Source organism: Acomys minous (genome assembly GCF_964271855.1).
Source record: "Acomys minous genome assembly, chromosome: 4".
NCBI classification, from domain to species: domain Eukaryota; kingdom Metazoa; phylum Chordata; class Mammalia; order Rodentia; family Muridae; genus Acomys; species Acomys minous.
In genome coordinates this window covers 43704580-43731846 of record NC_140486.1, presented here as the reverse complement: position 1 = coordinate 43731846, position 27267 = coordinate 43704580, and positions in this window count along the sequence as shown.

The window sequence follows — 27267 nt, the reverse complement described above, 5'->3', positions numbered from 1 at the left end:
TACTGGTATGATGTTTTCTTCTCTTCTATTTTTTTCCTCCTTTAGGAAAAAAAAAAAAGGAGGGGAGGTGGGGAAGACAGGCTTGGTGGCTCATGCAATCAGGGATTAAAGGTCTGCAATCCCAGCTACATAAAGACCTAAAGCAAGAGGATCAAACATTTAAGGACTCTCTAGCCTGGAGCATGAGATCAAGGCCTGGACAATTTACTGAAATCCTGTCTGTAAATAAGGTGTAAAAGCAAGGCTGTAAGGCGGCTGGGTGGTTGGCACTTGTCTAGCATGAGAGAGGCTTTGGGTTCAATCCCAGGCACTTTCCCCACCTCAGCTGTTCAGGCCTTCCTCTGTCTCCTTTCCAATTATATTGTGTTCTCACTGTGCAGTTCCTGGCTGGCCTGGAACTTGCTATGTTGACCAGGACTACAGGTGGGCTTCCAGAGACACACCTACTTCTGCTTCCCTAGTGCTGGGATTAAAGGTGGGCCGCACTGCCCAGCCATCTCTCCTTTTTCCTGGTCAGATTTAATGCTTGTTGCATTTTTCACTTGGGCTGGGGAATGTTCCAGAGGCAGCAGGCCATGTGGAAAGCACTAAGCAAACAGAGATGCAAAAGTTATGTTAAATTGAACCAACAAAGGCACGGTGTGGGTATTCATAATCGTATATTTTATATCTACTCAAATAGAGATTTTCAGAAGCCTCAGACACTTAATGCCTTGGCTACCCTTTCCGGTGAAGTCTTGAATGGTGAATGCTGCAGACTGGTAGGATCTAAAACAGAAAGCCCTGCTCCGGGTGCCGTACACTTAAGGTTACGCTTCGAAATAAAAGCAATCAGAAAACATATAGAGAGGTGATAGGACTTGCCCAGGGTCACAGCGTTAGGAAATGTCACACTGACAATGCAAACTAGGCCAGTGAGACTCCTGAATCAGCTGTCACATCCTCTGCACTATCCTTGAAGCCACATCTCCCTGGCTTCCTGGACGTTATCTTCCAACCCTTTTATTAAGTATACTGTGTAACCATTTAAAGATTTTAATTTTAATTTTTTTTCTAGAAAATCTTTTTTTCTCCTTCTCTCTCTCTCTCTCTCTCTCTCTCTCTCTCTCTCTCTCTCTTTTTGCTTTTTACATTGAAGAAGAAGTTTTCAGGGCTGGAGAGATAATTAAGAGCACATGTGGTTTTTATAGAGGACACCCAACAATTTAGAACTCCATTTCTAGGCATTTGATACCCACTTCTGGCCCTCACAGGCACAGGCATGCATGCAGTGTACAGACATTCATGCAGGCAAAACACTCATACACATAAAATAATATAAATAAATCTAAAATTAATTTTTTAAAATTTGCTGGAGAAAATTACAGTAAAATAACAGAAAAAAAAAAAAAAGAAAGAAAGAGACTGAAGACTGGAAAGTTGGCTCAGTGATTAAGAACACTTGTTTTTGCAGAGGACCTGGGTTTGACTCCCAACACTGACAAGGAGGCTCACAGCCTCCTCAGCAACCAGGTACACATGTGGTACGCAGACAAACATGCAAGCAAAACACTCATGCACACGAAATAACAAAATAAATATTAAAAAGTGTTAAAAGAAAGGAAGAGGCTGGGTGCCATAGTGCTTTTACTAGAAACACTTTAGGAAGCAGAGACTGGTGCTCTCTATGAGTTCAAGACCAGCCTGGTTTACATAGCTACACAGCAAGTTCTGGGGCCACCAGGGCTGTACAGCAAGAACTGGCTTAACAACAACCAACAGTGTCCTGCCTTTTTTTTTTTTCTTAATGGATGCTATCCTTTAGTGCTAGGTGTAAGATTATTACCAACAATTTCTTTCAAACAGGTCTTTTTCCATCTCCCCTTGCCATATTAAATACTATTGAATTAACTGAGGGAAAATGTCTGTTGTTACGAGGGGTGGTGGCACACATCAGTACTCCCAGAACGTGGAGGCAGAGGTGGGAGGACTGGGAATTAGAGGCTAGCCTAGGCTACAGAGTAAAGCCCTGTCTATAAGGGGAGCTCTTGTTTTGTTCTTTTTTTTTCCCTCATTGTTCTACTTGCAATGGTTCTCAACCTTCCTAATGCTGTGACCTCAAGTTGTAGTGTCCCTCAAGCATAAATTTTATTTTGTGTGTGGCTGCTTCACAACTGTAACTTTGCTGTTGCTATGAACCGTAATGTAAACATTTCAGGAGCTAGAGCGTTGTCAAGGGGGTCCCAGACCTACAGCTTGAGAAACGCTGACTTAGAGTGACCTAACTTACTGTTTTCTTGGTTCGCTAAGGTAGTGATTTTTCACTTTTGGACAAGCTAGATCCCCAGAGAAGACTCGCAGAAACCCAGAGGGTTTATGTCTGACTAGTCATGTTCGAGTTGCTAGAGAGATGAACGAGGGTAGAATTGTCAGCCCCTGCAACTTACAGTTTTATTAATTTCTTCATTTTCTAGATGCTTCCTCACCTGTATAAAGTCCTTACTCTTGTGACAAAATGCTTGACGAGGCTTAGTCAGGCGGTGTTAGCGCACACCTCTAATCCCAGCACTCAGGAGGCAGAGGCAGGCAGATCTCTGAGTTCGAGGCCAGCCTGGTCTACAAAGTGAGTTCCAGGACAGCCAGGGCTACACAGAGAAACCCTGCCTGGAAAACCAAAAAGAAAGAAAAGAAAGAAGGAAGGAAGGAAGGAAGGAAGAAAGAAAGAAAGAAAGAAAGAAAGAAAGAAAAAGAAAAGGTTTTACTTTATAGTGTGAGGGTACAGTCTGTCATGGCTGGGGAAGGAGAGGTGACAGGAACGCCTCTGTCCCCTCTGGTTACATCAAGTACCAGCAAATGACAAAGGAGTCAGTGCGTTCAGTCTGGCACAGATGTAAGTCTCCAGAGAGAGAATTTGACAGGGCCGAGGGCTCCTGGGAGGGTCAGGGAGGCACGCTAGGGTATCTATGTGTCCCTTGCAACTGCATGGGCAGTCATGTCTGTTGTATTCTCACCCTTGCTAAGTCTACATTTTGTGTCAACTTCTCGGAGGACTTTGCAGCCGCTTCCCCATCGGAGTGCTGGTTCTCATGAGCCCATATGTGCGGCTGCCTTGCTTCAGGCCCGCTAATAGATGAAGGTGCTGGCAACAGGGTTAAAACAGATCTTGATAACAAAGTCAGTTGTAATGATTTCACCACATGCTTTAGCTCTTACTTAGGTTCAGGAAAAACTTTGGTTTTCTTAAGTACAGAGCATACACAGTAAGGTGTAGGCTTGAAATTTGCGGTGGAAATTAACTGATGAAATAGTCACAAGCTCAGTCGCCAGAGGCCACGTTAATGAGGGAAGCCAGCACTGCATCTTAAACCAGAGAGCAGTGCATGCCTGGCTGAAAGGGGACAGACTGCCCAGTATCCCTCCACTGTGCTTGCTGACTGTGGATGGGAGAACAGTATATGCAGGTCTTCTCATTTCCCCAGAAAAGACAGAAATCTGGATTTCTGAAATATGGTACCTCCTCCTCCTCTTTCCCTTCCCCCTCCTCCTTCATTTCCCTCTCCCTCTTTCTGGTTTTTCAAGACAAGGTTTCTCTATATAGTAGCTATGGCTGCCCTAGTCTTGCTTTGTAGACCAGGCTGGCTTCGAACTCATAGAGATCCTCCTGCCTCTGCCTTCTGAGTGCTCGGATTAAAGTTGTGTGCCACCACATCAGTCTTCCTTTTGTCTTCTTGTCATAAATTAAATTAAAAATTAAAACCTTGGTGTGGTGGTGGCGCACACCTTTAATCCCAGCACTCGGGAGGCAAAGGAAGGTGGAGTGCTGTGGGTTTGAGGCCAGCCTGGTCTACAAAGCAAGTCCAGGACAGGACAGCCAAGGCTACGCAGAGGAACTCTGTCTTGAAAAACCAAAAATAAATAAATAAATAATACATTAATCTTTTAAAAAATTAAAACCATCTGGGATAAATCAAACATATCTCTAGAGCAGACTGAACTCACAGATTACTAATAGGTGATATCTGATCTAAGCCAAGTTTTCCTTTGGCATGTTGGAAGCCCACATCACAGAACGAGGAAGCTCCAAATGCTATCCAAGCTCAGCATGCAAAGTTCCAGACTAGCTTTTGAGTTTCTGGGTTCATCTTGTATTAGTGGTATTAGTGGTGTGTGTGTGTGTGTGTGTGTGTGTGAGTGTGTGTGTGTGTGTGTGTGTCTAGGGGTTAGTGTGTAGTGGATTCTAATGACATGAAATGAAGAAAGAGTGCTGGCTTCAGTCCTCCTAGCTGCACTCTCAGAATTTTCTGAGAGAGTTATAAAAAAAATAAGATGGACTAGAAAGGGAGGAGCAACAATGTTAACAGATTTAAAGGATTCTAAAAGGGTCTAGTGTTGTCACATAAAGTACTCTGAGATTAGAGAAATGTCCTATGGTTTCCCCAGAGAGGTCTCAGTGTGTAGCCCAGGCTGGCCCGGAATTTCAGTCATCCTGTCTCAGCATCCCGAGTGCTGGAATCACAGAAGAAATGTCCCTCATTGTCACTGCTCTAACATGATACTCACATCCACATGTGGCTTTTGAGTGCTTACAATATGGCCAGCACAGCCACGAAACTAATTTAAATTTAACAGCCACAATGGCAGGTAGCTACCACATTGGACAGTGTGTAGTGCGTCTCCTCCCCCCATCCTCTGGCAGGTGTGCGATAATGAAGTGAAGACATAGAAAAACCCATCTACTGTGTAGCTGGGTCCTGAAGGCTATACTCAAGACATGTGGACATGTTTTCTCTGATTTCCATGGTTTCTCTGAGGTTGTCTGCTTGAGAGTGAATGTATTTGTTTCTTTGTTCCTTTAGGGAAAGTCTGCTGTGCCCAGGCTGGCCTTGAACTCACTATGTGACCAAGACTGACCTTGAGAGTTTGGTCTTTCTGCCCGCACATCTCAAGAGCTGTAGCTGGCTGAGAACAAGTTTTCAAAGGGTGTGAGTTTAAAGAAACATGTTTGCCAAACACATTCAATAAACAATATGTGGATAGTATATGCATACAGCAAACAAAATGGTCACAAATGACTGTCATTTTGGGACAATCAGCTACTTTGGGACTATCAGCTATTATAGAGAGCTAACATATTACAGCCACCACACCACTGGCGGCTCGGCTATCAGTGTACAATGGGAGGATGAGATACAGTCAGGAAACTTTCAAGGCAGTTGCAATTTGTTTTGATCCCGAAACTTGGAACTTTATAGTCTTTTACAAATTAGAATGAGAAAAAAATAAAGTAACATGTAACCATCTTTAGACACATGTAACCAAAGCATGACACTTTCTCTTAGTGGCCACCATTGTTTTGAGGAATCTAGTGTTTCTCAGAGTCTAGTAGGGCATAGTTTAGTGCATAGCACTTACCTGTGATGAGACCTGTCCATAGCGGCTGCAGGCAGAACACAGACACTGGTATACAGTGTGCCTGTCATCCTCATCCTGTGAAAGTGGGCAGCTGGAGGTCTTGGGTCCACGGCCAGTTTGCTGACCCACGGTGTAGATATCTTTCCATGAGTCATCCACATCTTTTTGTGGCTCTTTTAGAATTCAGATCTCTCTGCCTTACGTGGTGGTTCGTGGCTCTTCTGAAGCTTCCCAGAGGGCTGTCTGCCTGCTGCTGTCAAAGCAGCGTTTGCACACGTGGGTGATTTGGGGCAGAACCTCAGCTCTGGTCAATGATGAGGTCAATTTTCTTTCTTATTTTTCTGTATCTTCATTTTAAAGAAGAACACTGGCAACATCCCTATCCCCTCACGTGGAACAAAGTAGAGGAGACCAAAAGAAGAACCTCCAAACAATAAAACCATGGCACAGAGCCTGCCTCTGGCAAGTCGCATGCTACTGACTATAGAGAGCACCCCTCCCCCACCCCCCAATGCACAGTATTTTCATTTTACACAGAAGACTGGGGCAGAATCTGGCAAAGTTCTCGGTGATGGAGAAATCAGTCAACCTGGCATGCGAAAAGCTGTAAAAACAGCCAGGCGTGGTAGTGAGCACTTTGGTTAGAAAGGCTCAGGTTGTCTGTGGAAGCAGCCCTTCAAGTGGACATTTGCGGGGTTAAAGGAACCAGCACACAGGAACCTGTACTGAGTCCTTATGAGCAAGCCATCCACCTTCCATTAATTGCAAGACCTCATTTGAGGCCAGCACTAATGTTATAGGGCTGTGCCAGAGAGGTTAAGTGTCTTACCCAAGGACACACAGGTTAGGAAGGGTCAAGTAGGCACCTTTGCCAGGAGAAGAAAAAAAAAAAAATATATATATATATACACACACACATATATACACACACATATATGTGTGTGTATGCTATTATTTCTGTTAGATTTTATTTATTTAATTTCTATTAGATTTTTTAAATGTATGAGTGCTCTATCTGCATGCACACCTACCTGCCATAAGAGGGCATGAGATCACATTATAGGATGGTTGAGAGCTGCCACGTGGTTTCTGGGAATTGAACTCAGAACCTCTGGAAGAGTAGCCAGTTCTCTTAACCACTGAGCCATCTCTCCAGCCCCTTCTGTTAGTTTTTATTGTTGCGTTATCTTTATCTTAGGTCTGTGTGCTGTTGGTGGGAGTCAGAGTCGTGGAGTCGGTGACTTCCTTCCACCTTTCTGTGTGTTTATGGCTCAAATCTGTACCAAGTGCTTTACTGATGCTGAGCCATCTCTGCAGCCCGCTCTGGCTTCTTCCTTATCGCCCAGCTTACTACCTCACAAGCTGCACAGAACCTTAGATAAGAATCCCTGAGCCCACACACAACAGGAACTTAGTAAGAACAAGCTTTGCTCCTCAGTCCTGCTCCCCAATACTTGGTTGGCTCTTCCCAAGTGACTTCCCTAAAGGCCCCGGAGTAAGACCCTAGAGAGCTCCCCCGGGATCCTGGATCCTCCAGGTCAGGCGCCACAAAATACGCGTTGAAAACGCTCCTCTGCGATGACCCCACCCCTTCCTCCACTACAGGCAGCAAGTGGGCGTGGAAATATGGGTCGGCTGTGGATTAGAGGACGTTAACCTCTGAATGGACTTCCAGGAGAGCTCAGCAAGGAGCAAAAGCCACCCTAGCAGAAACACCGACGTCTCCTTGGCAGGTGTTTGACCGGCGGGCCCCTTTACCACTCCTTCTCTTTTTGGCGTGCTCCCCAGGATCCTGCCCTGCTTCTCCCAAGAACCGGTTCCTTGGAGATGAAAGCCAAGAAAAACGCAACAAGCCATCGGCGGCGGCGGCGGCAGCGGCGCTCATTCGATTGATTTTTACACAAAATTTGCCTTCATGCACGAAGGATGGAAAAATGATCACATAAATAATGGATAACAAAAACAAATGCAGGGAAGAAATCAATAGTCACACACTTGATACTGCAGGGAGATGGGGGAGGAAAGTAAGGAGCGTGTTCCACCCAAACGGCACCTCAGGGAACCCCTTGTAGCACTTCCTTCTGGAGAGGGAGATGCCCGGGCTTGCCCAGGGGACCTCTGGAGCCAGAGTGGGAGGTCCTTGGGGGTGGCGAGGGTAGAGTGTGTGAGGGGAGACAGAGAGGTGAATTCCACAGAAATTTGACGTCCCAGGGTATTAGGGGAGCCTTTTTTTTTTTTTTTTTTTAATTCTTGGTCAGCTTTAGGCAAATGGAACCATCTGCCTCCTGGGGACGCCCTGATTCCAGTCCACGTTCCTTTTATGAGCTGTCTGTGCCTCACCAGCTCCGGCTTTCCAGAGCTTCCAAAATAACTTCCACACTTTTCTGCGGTTCTCTTTCCCCGGAAACTCAGCAGGCTGCCCCGCACTCACTCTGTGCAGCAGCCAGTGTGGCACCGAGACAGGAGCCTTAGTCCCGGTTCTCCATTACAGACAAAAGCTTAGCCTTCTCGGAAGAGTTAGATGACGTGGTGTGTATAAAACGCTGGGCGTATAATATGGCAAACAGTCCAAACAAAGTAGGTAAAATCACGCTCAAATGACGCCAGAATCCACACCTCCTGTGCCTGCCTTCACTTCCGGACTCAGGGTGACTCCACTTGGAGACAGGGCATATGCAGTTGCCTCCTTCTTGGTCTTCTTGTGACTCTTCTCTCATCATGCTTGTTGTTTACTGGAAAACATATCTAATTATGTCCCGCGCAACCAATGACACGCATCCAGAGGCCCTCCTGTTCCTCCACCAGCTCAAAGACCCTCCTGAAGACATTTTGTTAACAATAAGCATGTATGTGGTGCAGACATATATCTATGCATGTATGTCTTCATGTGCCCCTCTCTAGATGGTAGTGAACTGCACATTATTCTATACTTTTCTTATCATAATACGTCTTGATATTTATTTCCTGTCAGCATGTCAATTTTCTTTGTTGTTGTTGTTGTTGTTGCTTGTTTTGTTTTTTCTTTCCAGACTGGGTTTCCTTGAGTTGCCTTGGCTGTCTTGGGACTAGCTCTGTAGACCAGGCTGGACTTGAACTCACAGAGATCCATCTTCCTCTACCTCCCAAGAGCTGGAGTTAAAGACATGTGCCACACCACCAGGGAATATTTTTTGTTTTTTAAATAGCTTCCCATTTTGTTCCATTCTATGAAAGCACCAGAATTTATCTAGCCAATCCCCATTGATGATGTTGAAATTTTATTCTAGTCTTTTTTTCTCTTTGTGAAATTAATTAATCAATTAATTAATTCACTTCACATCCCAATTGTAGCCACCTCCCTTCTCTCCTCTTGGTCCTGCCCTCCCTCCCTCCCTCTTCCCCCATCCCCTCTTGCCTTTGAAGGTGATGTTGTGGTAAGGAGCCTAATTAATGCATTAGACTATTTTTCAGCACATCAACACAATAAGTTTGTACATGCCTAGTTGCCAGGATAGAGGGGACACACACTTTTCTTTTTGATAAATGTCACCAGTTGGTGCTTCATAAAGAGTGTCCCTACCCATGTGGGAGAATGTCTGCTTTCTTCCACTCTTGAAACACACTTAGGGCGTCTTCAGTTTGTCTTTCGCACCAGCCTCATTCCTCTCCTTGGCAGGAGCCCTCTGCTCCAAATACTGATGGATGTTATCATTTCTCTATTCTTCCATCTTGCCTGTTCTTCCTCTGCCTATAGGAATTATATCCTCCAGAAGGCCCTGGCTCAAATGCCACCATGTTTGTGTCACTTCCCAGTACATTCTAGGCAGACACTGGCTATAGGTTCCCCCCACCCCCAGTACTGTGTACCAAGTGTTGCTATAGTATTGCTTGCCACATTGTCACAGTGTTTACATGCTTACACTCTACTCAGTGTATCCTCAGAGAGAATTGTAAGCGGTGAGTTAATATCTATTCTACAGATGAGCAAGGTTCTATTATAAACACTGTTGGGAGAATGATACTGTAAAAGGCTGCCTTCCATGCCTCAAAGAACTTACAGAACCTTGTGGATCTCTGCCTCTTTACACCTGTAGCTGTCATCTGAGGCTGGATATACATGGTACACAGAAGTGGGAGAATGGTTTATTTATTAAGCTTCCCCCACCCCCGTGTGTGTGTGTGTGTGTGTGTGTGTGTGTGTGTGTGTGTGTGTGTGTGTGTGTGTAGCCAGGCTGGTATCCAGAAAGCCCCGTACACTCTGCAGACTCTCAACTTCTCAGTGCTGGGGTTATAGGTGTCTCTGTGTGCTGCTACATTTATTTTGTTGAAGTTTTGTTTTTGTTTTCTTTCTTTCTTTTTTGTTTGCTGTTTTTTTTTTTGAGACAGAGTTTGTGTGTGTGTGTATGTGTGTGTGTGTGTGTGTAGCACTGGCTGTCCCAGAAGTCACTCTGTAGACCAGGCTGGCCTCTAACTCACAGAGATCCACCTGCCTCTGCCTCCCCAGTGCTGGGATTAAAGTGTGCTCCACCACCTGGTTTTTTAAATGGAGCTGCTAGAATCTGAGTTTAGGTTCTCCTGCTTGCACACTGAGTACCATCTCTCCAGCTCCCACCTTACCCCATTCTCTTCTTAAGCACTGTTTTTTTCATGGTGCTGGGGGTTAAATCCATGGTCTTAGACACACTGAACAGTATTCTACCTTGTAAGCCAAACCTAGCCTCCCCTTCCTTCCTTCAGTCTCTCCTTTTTTCCCACTCTTCCTTCCTTCCTTTCTTCCTTCCTTCCTTCCTTCCTTCCTTCCTTCCTTTTTGGAACAGGTGTGGATAATTGACTTTGCTAGAGAAAGCAGGAAACACAACTATGCCGTGCATGACAAGAATGTGTGTAGCTCTGCTTCTCGGTGGACACAAAGTATCAGGAATCTGAATCAGACGGTCAGAGGCCACGAAAGAGTGGTGACAAATGCAGTTTACAGTTCAAGCTATCACAGCAGGTAAAGCTATAGGAAGCAGAAGAGGTTAACCGAAGAAGCAAATGCTTAAAAGTTAAGTGTGCTCAGCAGGACCAATCACTTAACTGAAGAAGGCGTCAGTTTCCCAGTCTCTCGACAACCTGATTTGAAACCCCAAACCTATCAGAAAGCTTGATCCTTAATGTGGATTATTGTTTTATAAATTATTAAGGAGCGCAATATCTCTCCATCTACTGAATGTCATAACAAAAGAGATAGGAGGGAAACCAAGACATTGTCTACCCAAAGAGCCCAACATTTGGACAGTGTAAAGTCACTAAATAATTCACCAGCTATTTGAAAGTATAGTGTTTTGTAATTTCGACAGAACCATCTTTGTCTGGCTCTCTGTAGTGCAGAATTTTAAAAAGATGCTCACCTCCATAAAGACCTGTTACTAGGAGAAATGGGAGTTGGTAGAAAAGCTGGTCAGGAGGAAGAGGCCTGTCTAATTAGAGAGCCTTGTGTTTACTCGGATTTTAAATTTGCATGAGACTGCGAGGCCTAACCATTTTCAAGTAATATCTTTGATTTCTTTCTCCGTGCCCACACGTCCATTATCTGAGAATATCTACCCACGCTTTCTTTCCTTATACCTCTGTCAGTGAACACCCATGGAAGGCGAGCCACACACATGAGATGATTCTGGCATACCAACCAGGAGAGGAGATGTTAAATGCAGCCACTGCAAACTGTTGTAAAATGATCATGCCCTGCCCTGGCTTACGCCACAAAGTCAGAAGCATCTGAGGCAGATGCATGAGGCAGAACAGAGGAGGGCTTGACCTGAAAGGAAGCCATAATTCATCGTTTTTGGTTTGCTTATTTCTAGCTGATCTTACTAGAGAGGATTTATGCAGCTGACCACAGTACATAAAACTAAAATAAAACACCCTGAGTATTACTGGAAACCAGCAGAGCAGTGGTTCTCAACCTTCCTAATGCTGCTACCCTTTAATACAGTTCCTCATGTTGTGGTGACCCCCAACCATAAAATTATTTTGTTGCTACTTAATAACGGTAAATTTGCTACTGTTATGAATCATAACAGAAATATCTGTGTTTTCTGACCCTGTGAAAGGGTCATTTGACCTCCAAAAGGGGCCCAACCCACAGGTTAAGAACTACAGCAGCAGGCTCTATAGGCAGGAGAACACGTTGAATTGTATCTATCTGGGCCTTACCAGGCACTGCTATGTGAATTGGGGCAGATAACTTAGTCTGTATGCTTCAGTGTCCTGATCTTCAAGGTGATAATTGCACTTACCTACAGAGTTGTCACAAGGATTACACCAGAAGACAATGTAAAATGACAGAACGCTGCCCGATACATTCTCGACACGTGTCAACTTCTTCTACGTTCCCCCCCACACACCCCCCTCCGCCCCAGATCCTTTGAGCTCAAGACTTAGGATAGGTAGGTAGCTAATTCCAGAGATCAGAGCTCTGTATTTAATGTGGCTATTGAGTGAGAGCCTTCTGCAAGCAGTTATTGGCAAGACCAACTCCTGTGGATGAGTTATGCTCGTGGCATCCCAGAGGTCCCGGCATGGATACAAACCAATTAAGTTAAGCACTTACCGCAATCACAAGTGCAACTCATGGGCTTAAAAGTGGGAAGAGAGTACTGTGAACTTGGCTTTGCTCTGTCAAATGTATTAAAAATGTAGTTCATTCATTCTTCCCTGTAGCTCTTCTAAGCCTTGGAGCACTTTTTGACTAACGAAGCACAGGATTCCAAGTGTACATCTTATTCGCTGTATAACTTTTATTTAGGCCCTTTACGACCCTCATTTATTCATTTGTAAAAAAGAAAATAGTTTGAGAGCTTGAGTAGAACTGAATTGCTTGCCTTAGCCCCGGTTTCATATCTATGCTGTCCCCGCCTGGCATGGGGGCTCTACACCGGAAGTGGAGGCTAAGATTCGTAGGGTAGGAACTCAGCAAGGGATCTATAAATAATTAGAAGCTGGAAGAAAGGACTGAGAATTAACAGCTCACATTAGTCAGAGGTGAGCACATAGAGAAAATGTACCACCTCCCCCTCTCCTCGGATGCTCTAAGGATGCTCCTTGCTATTTCCTACTTAGCTCTGCTGGTTGTTGTATTTGCTTGTTTATTTGAGACAGCATCTCATGCAGCCTCCTCTGGCATCAAACTTAAATGTCTGAGCGTGACCTTCAGTTTCTTCTCCTCCTGTGTCCTCTGCCTTGTGCTGGAGTGACAGGAGTTTGCCACCATGCCTAGTGACCCATTTATGTATTAAATTTCAGAATTGCCTTTTTATTCCAGAGCACAACAGACATTCATAGCTAAGTTTACTTATTCTCAAGGCTGCCTGCGCCTCAGCTCAGCTCAGCAAAATTGATCCAGCATTTTAAGATCACAGCTGAAGTCAAGGCAGCAGATTGTTGAAGACGATGTCCATAAATAATAGTAACAGCTGTTACTAGTACTGAGAAGGGTAGGGTGACCGAACCCGACCATGTGACAAGAGCCATCAAGTCAACAAGCAAATGCCTTAAGGAACTGCCCCGCTAGGATGGGTAGTTCCCTCTCCCCCCGCCCCCAGGGACTATGTGGACTTGATGCATAACTCAAAAAAATGAAGGCATGACGTCATCCTTCTCAAGGCCTAAAGGTAGGGAACAGCAATTGGTGAAGCCTTAACATCAGGATAATATGTTAATATCCCATGGGTTATGTCAAGCAAATGTCTTTCCTGCTTATTCAAGTCCTGGGTGTTAACATTTAATCTGTCCTTTCTTCCTCCCACCCTCCCTCCCTCCCTTCCATTTTTCTTTTTAAACAAACCAACCCTCAGGATCTCATGTAGCCCAGGCTAACTTTAAATTCAGTATGTAACTGAGGACAGCTTTTAACCTCTATTCCTCCTGTCTCTACTTTCTAAATGCTGGGATTATATTAGTGTGAATTATACCTGGTCCTGGGGAACCGCCCCAGGGCTTTGTGCATGCTAGGCAAGCACTCCAACCAAATGAGCTATCATTCCAACACCTTAATATTTAATTCCTAGTAAAAACAGTTTAATCTATTAAATGAGATTGTATTTTATTCTCTATTTTATGTAATTCTGGGCAAATTACTGAACTTCTCACAGTTCCCATTTCTTTATTTAATAAGAAAAATTATAAACAACATATTCTTATTTCTTATAAATAATAAGAAAACACATAATAAACAAACAAACAAATAAATGTGAATTTTTAAAAATGTATTAATAGTGTAGCTGGTCTCGATGATGCATGCCTATAAAACCAGCACTCGAGGAGAGGAGGCAGAGGAGGCAGAGGCAGGTGGATCTCTGTGAGTTCCAGGCCAGCCTGGTCCAAAAGCAAGTCCAGGACAGCCAAGGCTATACAGAGAAACCATGCCTTGAAAAACAAAAACAAAAAACTAACAAAAAAGAAAAATAATAGTAGTTATCTTAGAGAATTACACTATGAAAATTGCATGTATTTTTTTACATTCAAAACAAAAAATAACCTTGTTATCGTGAATTCATTGACATGAAATTTAGAAGCTGGTTGGAAATAAGGTGAATACGGTAAATAAATGAGATGTTCTGGAGTCTGTGATCAGAAGAAGGAATAAAAGTGTAGTCTTTAGCTGGGCATGGTGGTGCACACTTTTAATCCCAGATCTCGAGAGGCACACAGATCTCTGAATTTGAGGCCAGCCTGGTCTACAGACAGAGTTCCAGGACTACACAGAGAAACCTGTCTTGAAAAAAAAAAAAAAAAGGAGTAAACTTGAAGACAATATCTGACAAAGGCAGCAAGTTTAGGGTTCCATTTGTGGTTTGTGCAGCCCAGTTGAACTATGTTGTTTATAATTTTCCCAGTCAATGGAGCAAGTGACATGTCTGAATTTCTTTGCCCCCACCCTGTTTCACCTGAAACAGATGCCAAGGTTTATTACATCGCCGACAGCAATGGAGATGAAGGGGAACCTTAGATGTCTTAAACACTCAAGGTTCACCACAGTACAAATGACAATCTTAAGCTTCTGGAAACAGGTCACAAGTAACCATATGAAAATGCCACATAAACTATGGTGAGCTTGGTTACTGATGTAACCAGTCATGGTTAACATGAAATAGGCTTTACTGCTGCTAGGAGGACAAAGACATGGACTCTGGCCTCAAGCCAACAGGGACCCTAGGGAGACTGACAGATAAAGATAATTAATAAACAATACTGTTTTTAAAATGTGTTTATTTTTATTTTATGTACATTGGCATTTCTGCCTACATGGGTGAGAGAGTCAGATCCCCTGGAGCAGGAGTTAAAGACAGTTGTGAGCTGCCATGTGGGTGCTGGGAATTGATCACGGGGCCTTTGGAAGAGCAGCTAGTGTTCTTAACCACTGAGCCATCTCTCCAGCTCCAATAAACAATACTATTGAAAATACTGTTCATATAATTTTATAACATTGAAGGGATAAGGAGACACTGAGTGCTATACAGTATGCCTCTCTTAACATTAGGATACGGCCAAGAGAGGCTGGAGAGACTGCTCAACAGTTAAGAGCATATTGTGCTTGCAGACCTGGGTTTGATTCTCAGTACCACATGGCACCTCACAACCATCCATAATTTCAGTCTTAGGAGATCCAATGCCCACTTCTAACCTACTTGTGCACAAGACACACACATAGTTCACAGACATATATACAAGTAAAACACTCATATACATAAAATAAAATTTAAAAATCTATAAAAAAAGATGTTCAAGTAAAAAATTGATATATAGTATATAAAATGCTATCCAGTATCTTTATTAAAGTGGTAGGGTTATAATTACATGTCTCTCTTCAGCTATCTATATCCCAAGTTTTCTCTAATTATTTGTTTTTGTTTTTCCGAGATAGGGTTTCCCTGTGTAACCCTGGCTGCCCTGAAACTCACTCTGTAGACCAGACTGGTCTCAAACTCAGAGGTCCGCTTGGCTCTGCCTCCTGAATGCTGGGACTAAAGACGTGTGTCACCATTTCCTGGCTGCTTTCTCTATATTCTATATTTCATCTTCCAGCAAGAACTTAAGTGTGGTGTAGTTTTAAAAGCAACACTTACCTATAAAGATGCTGTGAAATCAAATCAGAAGTTATTTTCCTATCTCCTTGCTGTCTGCAGCTTGAGTGAGTGAGACATGGACTTGTGTGCAGGTATTTTCCTTGGGAACTAACACTACAGAGCCTACTTGAAAGAATGATCAAGGTGAGGAAGAGCCACTGGGGGTGCATGCGGAGCATCCTTGAGCAGTCATCACAGGTGTTGCTGATATTTAGTGACTCCCCGCCCCCCCCCCCCCCGGGGGAGGGGAACCTCTCTGGAGACTTCTCCTTGGGAAGTTGGATGTTTATCCATGGACGTCTGTGTCCATAGGCCAATGGTAGCTGTTGGAAGCTTTGGCTCTTACCTGGTTTTCAGGCTGTGGTGTGTTCATGAAAAAAAAAAAAAAAAAGGCAGAAGAGGTGAGCAGACATGGGGCTGAAAGCTCTAGAGTAGAGTGTTGACCTTGAGCACAGAGATGGCGACATGTTGCCATCAGGAGGAACAGAAGGTTTGGACAAGGCACTCAAAGTCCCAGCAGCAGGCAGCCAACATCCTGCTGGTTAGAGGCTCTGCCCCCATTTCTCCACTCAGTGTTTGTCAACAATTCAGAAAAATGAAAGGCAGGCTTCTCAAGTGTAGGAACAGGATAGAATTGGGAATGAAAATAAATTCAAAGGGTACCAACTTCTGAAAGGGGCTGGAATGATGGACCACATTCAAGGTGGGTTTAAATAAAAAGGAATGCAAATTAAGCATTTATACATAGTTCTTCGCAATTGCAACTGGTTTACAGAAAGAAAAAAATTATGCAGCAAAATATATATATGGAGATGAATTTCTATTTCCAACAGAAATTTTGGCCAGTCTTACATTGCAATTTCTGCATCAGATAAGAGGGCTAAAAGCACATCTAATAAGTGCAAAGAATGACAGCTAAGAACTTATAAAGAAGAGGGATTTTTCAGAAAAAGAAAAGAAATTCAAGTTGGTCTCTATGACCATAGTTTTAAAGCCAAGCCAAGCTTAATGATCTAAGTTTATTCTACAGAGTGTCTCTGGTACCCTCAAAGTGGTCCAGAATTGATATAGGCTGCCACTGGGAGAGCGACATCTGTGACACTGCCCACTGTCAGATGGCCTTTGGCTGAACCCTTGGAGGAGATGGCTCAAGAGTGCTCTCAGCATCCTACACTGGGGTATTCACTCTGCCTTTGCTCTGACCCCAGTGCTCATCCTAGAGTCATCAGTGGTGAGGTTTCCATGGGAACCATGAAGGGCTCAGAACTCTATGTCTAAACCCTGAATCCCAGAGGAAAGAGACGAGCACTGAGGCAGCCTCCCCTGTAATGGTACGCATTTTAAAATGTCTAATTAAATATTAACCCCGGAGACAGAGCATTAATGGGCCTCCTATGTAAACTTTGTCTCATAAACACCTAGACAGGGATGAGGTAGAACACACCAAGGATATTAAGTCTATATGTACATCTTTCTGCTCTGTGCTGTCACTGAGCACAGATAGCTGCTCAAAAATCACTGCCCTCATTGCATCTCCTTTGCTGTCCAGAACGGCTTTTCCCACTGGTGTCTGCGGTGCCAGTGGGCAGGATTGTTACAAAGGGGGACCCGAGACAAATGACATCTTCTGTCTTTTCATGTTCTTCTCAAGTCTTCCCCCCCAATCCTTGCCCCCCCCCCCCATTTCTGGAATCCCAAAGTACTGGCGCTTTGCAGGTGATGTCAGCAAAAGACAGAAGAAATAGTGAGGTGATTCAAAGATTGAGAATACACAGGGCACCTACTGGAAGAACTGGGAGTCAGGAAACGTGCTTTTGTGTTAGTTTTGTGATTTTGGATCTATGCATCGATGTCTGTGGGCCCAGCTTTATCTTCTGAAAGAAGAAAAGGAAAATGTTAACTACAGTTCTTTGATTTCTTAAAAAAGTTAAGGATCTCCTGCCCAGGGTGCAAGGGTGAATAAAGGCAGGTTCCTGCTCCCTGGAGACCTTGAGGATCTTTTTTTGTTTTTTGTTTTTGTTTGTTTGTTTTGTTTTGTTTTTTTCAAGACAAGGTTTCTCTGGGTAGTCTTGGCTGTCCTAGACTCACTTTGTAGACCAGGCTGACCTCGAACATACAGCAATCAGCCTGCCTCTGCCTCCCGAGTGTTGGGATTAAAGTCATGCGCCACCACACCTGGCTGACCCTGAGGATCTTAATCTAGGCTCCATATATCTCTCAGTAGCCAAGAAGTGTCCTTCCTAGAATGCATGAAGCCATTGTAACTTTGGAGGAGAAAAATTCTCTACTTTCTTTAAGATCTTAAACTTAAAGTCCCAAGACTCCAACAATAAAGGTCTGTTTCCCTTGTATTTCTTCCCAATCCCATGTCACTTGTGTCTCCCTTTATCTGTGTCACTGGTGCAGAAGTTAAGTATACTTTTCTCTTTAAAACAGAGTTTGATGCATGATCATAGCTACTTTCAACTTTTCTTATACATGAAATTATGGATTTGGTAATATATAATACAGATACATAATGTATGCTTTAAAGTAATTCAGGCCCTATTTAGTTTGTTTGTTTGTTTGTTTGTTTGTTTTTAAATAAGCAAGGGCTGGGGTGGGGATATAGCTCAGTTGATAGAGTGTTTCTCTAGCATGCATGATTCCCCAAGCTTGATCTCCAGCATGGCATAAACTGGTTGTGGATACATCTGTAATGCCCCCACTGGGGAGGTAGAAGCAGAAAGATGATAAGTTCAAGGTCATCCTCGGCTATATGACTAATTTGAGGGCAGCCTGAGATACATAATATCTTGTCTCAAAAAGATAAATAAACAAGCAAATGTTTTCTCATGAATATATAACAGCCAATATTCTTCATCCCTACCCAAACCACATACCTCACCAGTGCACAGTTTGGGAAACTTGTCTCATGGTTCTTAAAATTCATGCCAGTTACAGGGACATAGAGGAAATTTCTACCCACTATCCACCTACTCTGTCCTCCAGTTCTCTATCGCTAGTCTTAAGGGCAGGTATTACCGTGCGGCCTTTTTGCATCTTTTGACTTTGTGATCAAACATTGTGTAAGGCAGCTGTCATACCCTAGCACTGTCCCCCTACCTAGGCTGGCAGCAGAGGACCATTTCCAGTGTTTGCACCTTGAGCATCCCCTCCCTGCTGTTGGAAGCCTGCGCTGCTGGCCTTGCCTCCGCCTGGCAGACTTTCGCATGAATGACAGGGGCTGGCAGAAGGTTGGCAGTGAGTGGAAGCAGTCCTGACACTCGAGCTGTGTGCCGCGCGCTAATTACACTGATGTGGGGTCTGGGCCGCATGGTCCTTTGCTCAGAGGAAGGATGCGAGGCAGGCACGGGGAGCAAGCGGCACTACAGAGGAAACGCGGGAACAGCCGCACCTACGCGCATCCATAATTTATAAAATGCCAGCAGCAACAAAGGCAAACAGGGACCAGAAGCAGGAGAACAGAATGGCATAAAGCTTTTTAATGGTCGTTTTCTATTAATGTCAGATGGGCGACCGTTTTTTTTTTTTTTCCAAGTGGGTGGAAGGGTTCCAAGGCCCCTGTGGTTCAGTCACAAAAGCTAAATGCTGCCATTTACCCCTCCTCCCAGAGCTTTGGGGGAAGAGCTTAGCTGTCCTACAAGCCAAAAGTAATCTTTGAGGTACAAGTGGGCATTTGATCCTTCTAGCTGTTTGCTCTTTTAAAGGGGTTTCTAGTGGTGGAGCTGAAGCCACTCAGTTCTTTTGTGATGACAGTATCACAGCAGTTTACTATGTCGCGCACCGAGAAAGGGGATGTGGCGTAGATTTTAAGATTACTGGCTCTGAAGCCAGGGGGAGTGAGAACTTGGTCACAGACTAAACAGTACTGTTTCCTCTTGGAAATGGCAGTAACAGACGACCCACATTTTGATAGTATTTTGAACCTTTGGTGATAATGTCCACAGACTTTTCTAACAGTGTTCATTCCAACTAGGACATTAGACCACGCTTAGAAAATGTACGCCTTTACATACATCCATCTCAGAGCCCTTGGCACGCTCCGGGCTTCCTGAGTCACTCCTACATTTTCTGTTATTTGTCACCCCTAGAAGTTAACTATTCCTGCATATTTTATCCATGTACATTACTTTTTTCCCTCAATGTGAATATTGTCACATAAATTCATGCTTTTGCGATTTGTGATGAGCTTGGTTGTGCAGAGTCCCGTGCCTGACCTTTCTACTTTCCGATTGCTGTTCAAAGTGAGTGATGACGTGGCTTTCCTGAGCCAGTTCCTTTACTCGTGTTCCACTCTCTTGGTTTCCCCTCTACCCTTTCCCTGGTGGATTTTTCCACTTGGTTTTCAGGTATGGAGGTTACGTCATGGCCCAGAAGTATCTTCTCAGAGGATCTAGGTATTAGGTGTTTGAAGCAGGAAAAGGAGTCCTTGGCCACTGTTTTTTCCCATCATACTTTTCTGCTAGTGAGTTTTCTCCACTGGTGGCCGCTTGAATCCAGAGGCACCTCGGAATCAGAGATATCACTTAGGGAATAGTCACTCATACTTTCTCTCCACAAGCAAGCACTCTTAAGGGGAAAATCATCTCTCACATCAAGGTGTGGAGGGGACTGTTGTAAGTTATATCGAAGAATAGTGAGTCTCAAATGGACTTGAAGTGTTTTAAGATGAAAAAAAAAAGCGAGGGCTCCATACATAGAGTTAAGGAGAAAACAAGGAACCCAGAAATCAAATAAGCAGCAAATAGAAAGAAGTTATTCAATATGACAAGCATGGGCGAAATGGTGTCAAACATATTTGAGATGTGATAACCACTGACTTCCGTTCATTTGGATGCATGTTAACTAGTTTGCTGGGGCTGCTGTAGCAATGTGCTAGAGTGGGCAGCACTAACAACAGAGGCTGACTGTTTCATAGTCTGACATCATGGAGTCAGTAGCCTTGGTTACTTCTGAAGGAAAATCTGCCACAGATCTCTCTCTGGAGTCCCGATGGTCTCCTGCAAATGTGGCATTCCTCAGTTTGGAGCGCACCATGCCAGTTTGTGCTCTTAAGCTCTGCACGTTCCCGGTGTGGACAACTTTGTGTCCACCTTTCTCCTTTTAATAAGGACACAATTCTTTTAACCTGATCGTTTGCAACACTCTTATTTGCAACTAGGGTCAAGCACATACACAAGTGATAAAATTAGGGCCATCTTCTTCAGAGACATGACACAGTGTAAAGTATGGGCTTAGAAACTACTTTCCACAATGACCCATCCGAATTGTTCACCAGTCTCTGGTAGAGGCTAGATGGCCCTTCCAGTCAAGAGCTGGACCATGGGAGTGACATTGGTACACCTAGCTGTGCCTCAAGTAAGAAAGTCTGATTTCCAAATCATTGCCTATATCAACAAAACCCAAGAAGCAGCCTACAGTTCAGCAGAAGGGAAATGGATAAAATATGTTACATGATCTCTAAATGAGTAAGTGCATCCGAGCAAGGTACAACAAGCAAGTCTCTTAGCACACTAATTTAAAGTTGCTCATGTAAGAGAAATAACTTCTTAATTTGTGTTAAGTGGTTACTTTAGATGCTTGGAAGGAAATGGGATATAGACTATATGTCACTACAATATTTTGGTCTGGATAGGACAACTATCTTAAAATAGTGATTTTTAAATTTTGTTTGGTTTATTTTATTGATGTGCTTTTTACTTTACTTGAAATATGTTAATAAATTTACACTGTTTTATGGAAAACACATTTTAAAAAGTTTTTACCTTTTAAAAGGATTCAACACGACATGAAAGTAGACTCCGCCAAAACATACATCCAATAAGCCAGATGAATAAATACATTGTATTATACACACAAATCAGAATGTCATTCATCTATAAAGAAGAATGGAGCATAGAGTAGTCTATAAGGTAGATAAACATGAGAAACACCAACATGCTAAAGGCAATAAGACAGACACAAAAGACCCACATATCAAATGCTTTTGTTTATCTGGGCTGTGCATAATAGACGCGTTCACAAAGGCAGACAGTAGATTAGTGCTGCAGAGCTGTGGAGAGTAAGGAATGGGGAGTGGTCACTCGTGACTGTGGCGTTTGTTTTGGGGGTGATGAAACTGTTCTTGAAACAGATAGTGGTGATTTTTAAAAATTAACTAATTAGTCAACTTTATATCCCAACTGCAGCTTCCCCTCCCTCCTCTCCTTCTAGTCCCCCCTCCCCACCCATCCACTCTCTCTCTCTTTTTCTGCAGAAAAGGGGAGGCCTCCCATGGACACCAACCAGCCCTGGCATTTGAGAGTGGTGGATAACATTGTGACGTTGTCAGTCCTTTCTAGCCAAGGGTTATGAATCCATGTCTAACTAGCTGCAGAAGCAGTAGCTTTTAGAATTCAGCTATCCTATATGCATGTGGACATTTTGCTGATTATTTATTCTCTAAGCAAATTAGTATCAATGCTGTTAACATTGCATACCTATTGTAAGAGGCACTGGATTGTAAGATCAAACAAGACTGTGCCCTCGATTTGAAATGGCTTGACTCTAGATTTTTTTTTTCAGCTTTATGATAGTGTGATAAATTACATACATTCAGCAGAAACCACACATGGAATTTCATTCTTTCTCTAGGCTAGTCATACTTGATGTGATTTTCTCTTGTGGTAACAGCAGGGACTTGGACAGCAGTCAGCTACAGGACCAGGGGAATAGCAGTTTCTGCTGGGCTTGAAACCATTCATTCTAGAGGGAAACATCTTAAGACACAGGCTATAAGAAAGGAGGTGAAATAACAGGCTGTTCTTAGCGGAGGTGAAACGTTTTGTGTTCATGGAAGCTTGTTAAAGTCTGGAAGTAAACAACTCAAGGATTTCAGGAAGTCTCCCGAAATGGACTGGATTCACTAGGTCTCCCCCTTGCCAAAGCCTCATCGAAGGAAAATTGAGACGAGCTAGAACACCTGCGTAATGACTGCTGAAGACACTCGCAGACAAGCAGCATGTTCTAGAAGATTCTCAGACCAGAGAAGCAGTATGGAAGAAACAGAGGTTGGCCCAATACCTAGAAGAAACCAAGACTAACTAAGCTGCCTAGAAGAGGCTTGGACCAATGGAGCCACCTGCAAAGGACCTGTTTGAGCTGCCTTCAGCTGTACAGTGTATGCTCCAGGCTTCCAGCCTCTGTGAGCTGTCACTCATGCTGGGATGAGCTTTGGTGATGCAGCTTTCTGCGATTCATTTCTCCCCTTGCCCATATTCCTCTAAGTAGCTTCCACAGAAACTCACTGGTTCACCAAGTTGGACTTTAGTGGTATCTGCACCTTCATCTGCCTTCAGTTGCCTGCTGGGGGTAAATAGATGTCTGTTCATGTCCTTGCAGGAATATTGTCATAAGAGCCTCACAGTACGCTGGGATGCTAAGGCCTGGTGTTTAGCAGGTGAGGATAGAGAAGCATTTTAGGATTCTGATGTTTATGATATACCATGGATTTATTGATATGTTGCCTCACAAGAAATTCATATAATGGTTTGAATTGCAATGTCTGCAGTGGGCTCATGTTTTGAATGCCTGATCCTGAGCTTATGGCACAACATTGAAGGTCATGGAGCTTTTAGGCAGTAAGGCCTAGCTTGCAGAAGTAGATCACTACGGCTACCTCTATTTCTGGCCTGTTCTGTCCCATGTGAGGAGGGCTCATTACATATTCCTGCTGCCACTGATGAGGCTGTGCCACCATGCTTTCTTTACTATGAAGGACTGTGCCCCTCTGAAACTGTGAGTTCTTTTACTTTAGTTTCATGTGTGTGAGTGTTTTCTATGTAAGTATGTACATGTCCCATGGGTGTCCGATGCCCAAGGAGGGCAGAAAAGGGTGTCATATCCCCTGGAACTGGGTTTGTAGATGGTTGTGAGCCACCATGTGGGTTCTGGGGAACTGAAGCCAGGTCCTATGTAAGAGCATTAGGTGCTCTTAATCACTGAGCCCCCTCTCCAGTCTCCTATCATAATAATTTTTAAAGAATGGTTTTCAAGTTACTAATTCTCTAACATAGATGGAGGGTACAGAAATTTAAAGATTTAGGAGTAATAACAGCTACCAATGTTTATTGAGTGTTTCCCTTTTGCAATGCCTGCTGCTTGCTAAGACATAAACCACCTTTTACAAAGATGGAAAATGGGTTCCTGAAACACTAGGCAATGCGTGCAAGGGAATAAAGTTAATAAAACGTGGAGCTGGATGTGAATCAGGCTGGCTGCTTGAGAGGTCAGAGGACTTTACTGATGCACTATTATACTTGCAAGGACCAAAGCTTAGGCAGGAGGTATGGCATTCTTCACATATGAGCCCATGGGAAAGTGGCTACAACAACAAAAATATCTCTGAATCATTTGCCTGTGTCTTTCCATAAGCACACCTATTTTGCAAAGCAAGACATGCCTATTTAAAAAGACTCTCATTTACCTGTAAATTTTCCAAAGGCTTCTCCATAATTGAGTTAAAAAGAGAAGGGTCTTGATGGTTTTTGTTTGTTTGTTTGTTTGTTTGTTTAATACAATTTAATGTTGGCTGAGATGCAGAAGGGGCCAGCCTAGTCTGGGATAGCAGTGAAGTTTGTGAAGCTATTTAACTGTAAAGATCTTACTGCTCTCAGCTGCCTGCACATGCCCAATGCAAAGAAGAGTGGGTATTTGATGGCTGTCCAGTTCCTCTGTCTGGGGATCCGGCCAAATGGAACCGTTAGCTTCAGCACATCCTCAGGGGTCTGAGTTTTCCATTCCAGCTGTCTGTTGTAGTCAAACGAGGCAGGTAAGAGAGGTGCCCGCTGTAGATGCTTCATCCATCAACGTCCCAGGGTGAATTCTGGAGCTTGAGCTTTAATTCAGAGCGAGGAGAAAGATCAGCCAGAGAAATGACAACCGAGTGCTCATCCCTGATGTGAAGATCTACCTCGTGTTTAAGCCCAGGGAAGAGATGGAGAGTAAAGATGCATATTAAAATGAGCCACCAAAGGAAGGTCAGCAGCAGAGAAAGTACACAGGAGGAAAACTGAGTTTCCCCTGGCCAGGGCTCAGCATGAGGACTTGCAAATATTTAGCCCTCGAATTCTAGTTCTTAATCTTGAATCTCCTATAGGCTCTGGTGAATGTCCAGCTTCTGTTTCCCCATTAGGCTTCCAGTTTACGCCTTTGTGGAAATCCGCTCCAGGGGTCATGGTATTGCCAATTAAGGCACCCTGACTATTCCTGGCCAAAGGCTAGCTTGTGGCTACCAGCAGTCTGCCCTCCAGTAGCTATACCTTCAAGATATTGTTTTTACCATTTCTTGCCACGAATATGCCCAACCGGTGCTGGTTTCTGTCCTTTCTGCCCTCCTGTGTTTTTGTTTGTCAGTGCTCCCCTCCTCCACCCCACCCTCACTCCCCCCGCATAGCTTTTGGATGCGTTTTTTTTTGGGGGGGTGGGGTGGGGGGAAGAGTCATGTCTTTGTTTAGCAAGCCAGCTTCTGTCACTTAGTTAATGAATCCGTGCTGTATTTCGTGTTGCTGGGTTTCTGTTTCCTGATGCTTCAGTGGTTAAAGAGAAACTCAAAGAAATCGGGACCCATTCTAAGTCAGTCATAAAAATAACTAGAGGGTGATATATTCACAAAGCCTCATTGGAGAGAGATACGTTTGTTTCAGGAAAGGAGATTTGAGATAAGCTAGACAGAGCACTTGCCATTGGCTGAGTCCACGGTCTCATACAAGGCCGAGGTGAAATCATTGTCTTGAAACTGCATGTGAAAACAGACCAGTGAGCCACTTGGGATATTATTTTGTGGGAAGATTTACTGCCAGCTTCCCCTTTTCTCCACCTTCACATGTAAGCGCCACGAGCTTCCTAAAAGTGTTCACATTCATTTTCTAAAACTCTTCAGTCCCTGTTCACTCCTTAACTCACTGTGGTCTGGCCCTCAGCCTCACAGCTGCCGTGCTCAGATCTAGTGCATCCCCATTATTTGGCCTTTGGCAATACTGGACACTATTGACCACTCGCTTGTTCAACTTCAATCATTTTGAATTCTCCTGCCTTTCTCCTCCAGCCTCTCTGGTTGGTCTTAGTTACTGGAAGCCCCTCCCCCTGGCTTTCCTTTACATGCTGGTGTTCTTCAAAGCTCTGGCTTACCCCTTCCTTCCTTCACTCCACATAGCTGGTGTCTTGTTTACTCCATCCCATAACTTTCATTTATCATGTATATGTTTACAGATACTTATTAAATTTCCCCCCACCCTGTCTCTGAGTATCAGATTCTGTGTGTGGTTTGAATAGGTATGTCCCCCATAGACTCACGTGTTTGATTGCTTGGCCCACGAGGAAAGGCACTATTAGGAGGTGTGGCCTCGTTGGAGGAAGAGTGTCACTGTTGAGGAAGGCTTTGAGGTCTCCTATGTTCAAACTATGTCCAGTGTGACACACGGTCTCCTTCTGCTCCTGCCAATCAAGATATAGAACTCTACCTCTCCAGTACCATGTCTGCCTGTGTCCTGCCATGCTCCCTGCCATGACTCTAATGGACTAAACTTGTGATACTTAACCCAGCTCCAATTAAATGTTGTCCTCTGTAAGAGTTGCCATGGTCACGGTGTCTCTTCACAGCAATAAAACACTAAGACATCTGCCTTCTAGACTATTCTTCCTCATGTGTCCCAGCACTTCAGATCCAACAGCGCCCACCCCCAAAGATGCCTCTGATTACATCCATTTTGAGACCTGTCTTTCCTTGCCTCTCTCCAGCCCGTAAACCACAAAGACCTATCAATTCAACTGCCCCAACCATTTCTGAGATTACCCACTTATCGTGACTGCCCATGCTTAGCTCAGGACGCTATTGTCTCATTCCAGTAACTGCACCCACCTTTTAGCTCATTTTCAACCCCTCAGTGTGCCGCCTTCTTCCAATCTTTACCCACACCAGGCAGCCAGAGTAAGCAAACCGATGGTGTCAGAGCCCTTGGAGTGAAACCCTCTTTCTTAGACTGGCTGAGCCTTCCTAATGTGCCCTTCCTCACTGGCCTTTGGAGTCCCACATGTGTTCCAAACATTATGACCTTCTCACACCCTACTCTCTCTCTCCTACAGACTTTCACACATGTGCTCTCCAGCAGGCTTTCACACATGTCTTCATTGTCAGGGACATTTTTGCCACCGCCACTCCCCTTTGCCAAATGCCCCTCATCTCTCCTCTTTCTGACGTTCATGAACTTTCCTCATCCCGCAATTGCTAGTGCCCCCAAACTATGTCCACACAAGATTCAAGCAAGCCATTATTATAACACAATGAAAGCACACATATGTAGCTACATGCCTACAAAGTAGGGAGAAAAAAAAGAACATGCTTGCCCGCTGTTGTATATTTGTTATTGAGGTGTTTATATATTTATTGGATTCATATTAGTCAGTAACATAAAAGAACATTAAAAACTTGGCAAATTGCTCTTTATTCCTATCAAGAATTCAAAGAGGCAATACTTAAGTAGGAGCATGGGAAATTTGATTAAACTGTTTGTGAAGCACTTTTGTGTTTTGGTTGGTAAGTGTTAGGAAGCCTTTCTCTGGGGAGTCACAACTCTCTTGGGAGACATAAAATATGAGACCGTTACCTGCGAGGAAAGCAGCAGATGAGACAGGAAGTAGGCTTTAGACCTATGTTGGTCCCACGAATCCACGCGAACTTTGCCAAGTTTGCAATATGGCTGACTCACCAATATGCTGCTGATCCACTTATGCAAAAGTACATCTGGATGGT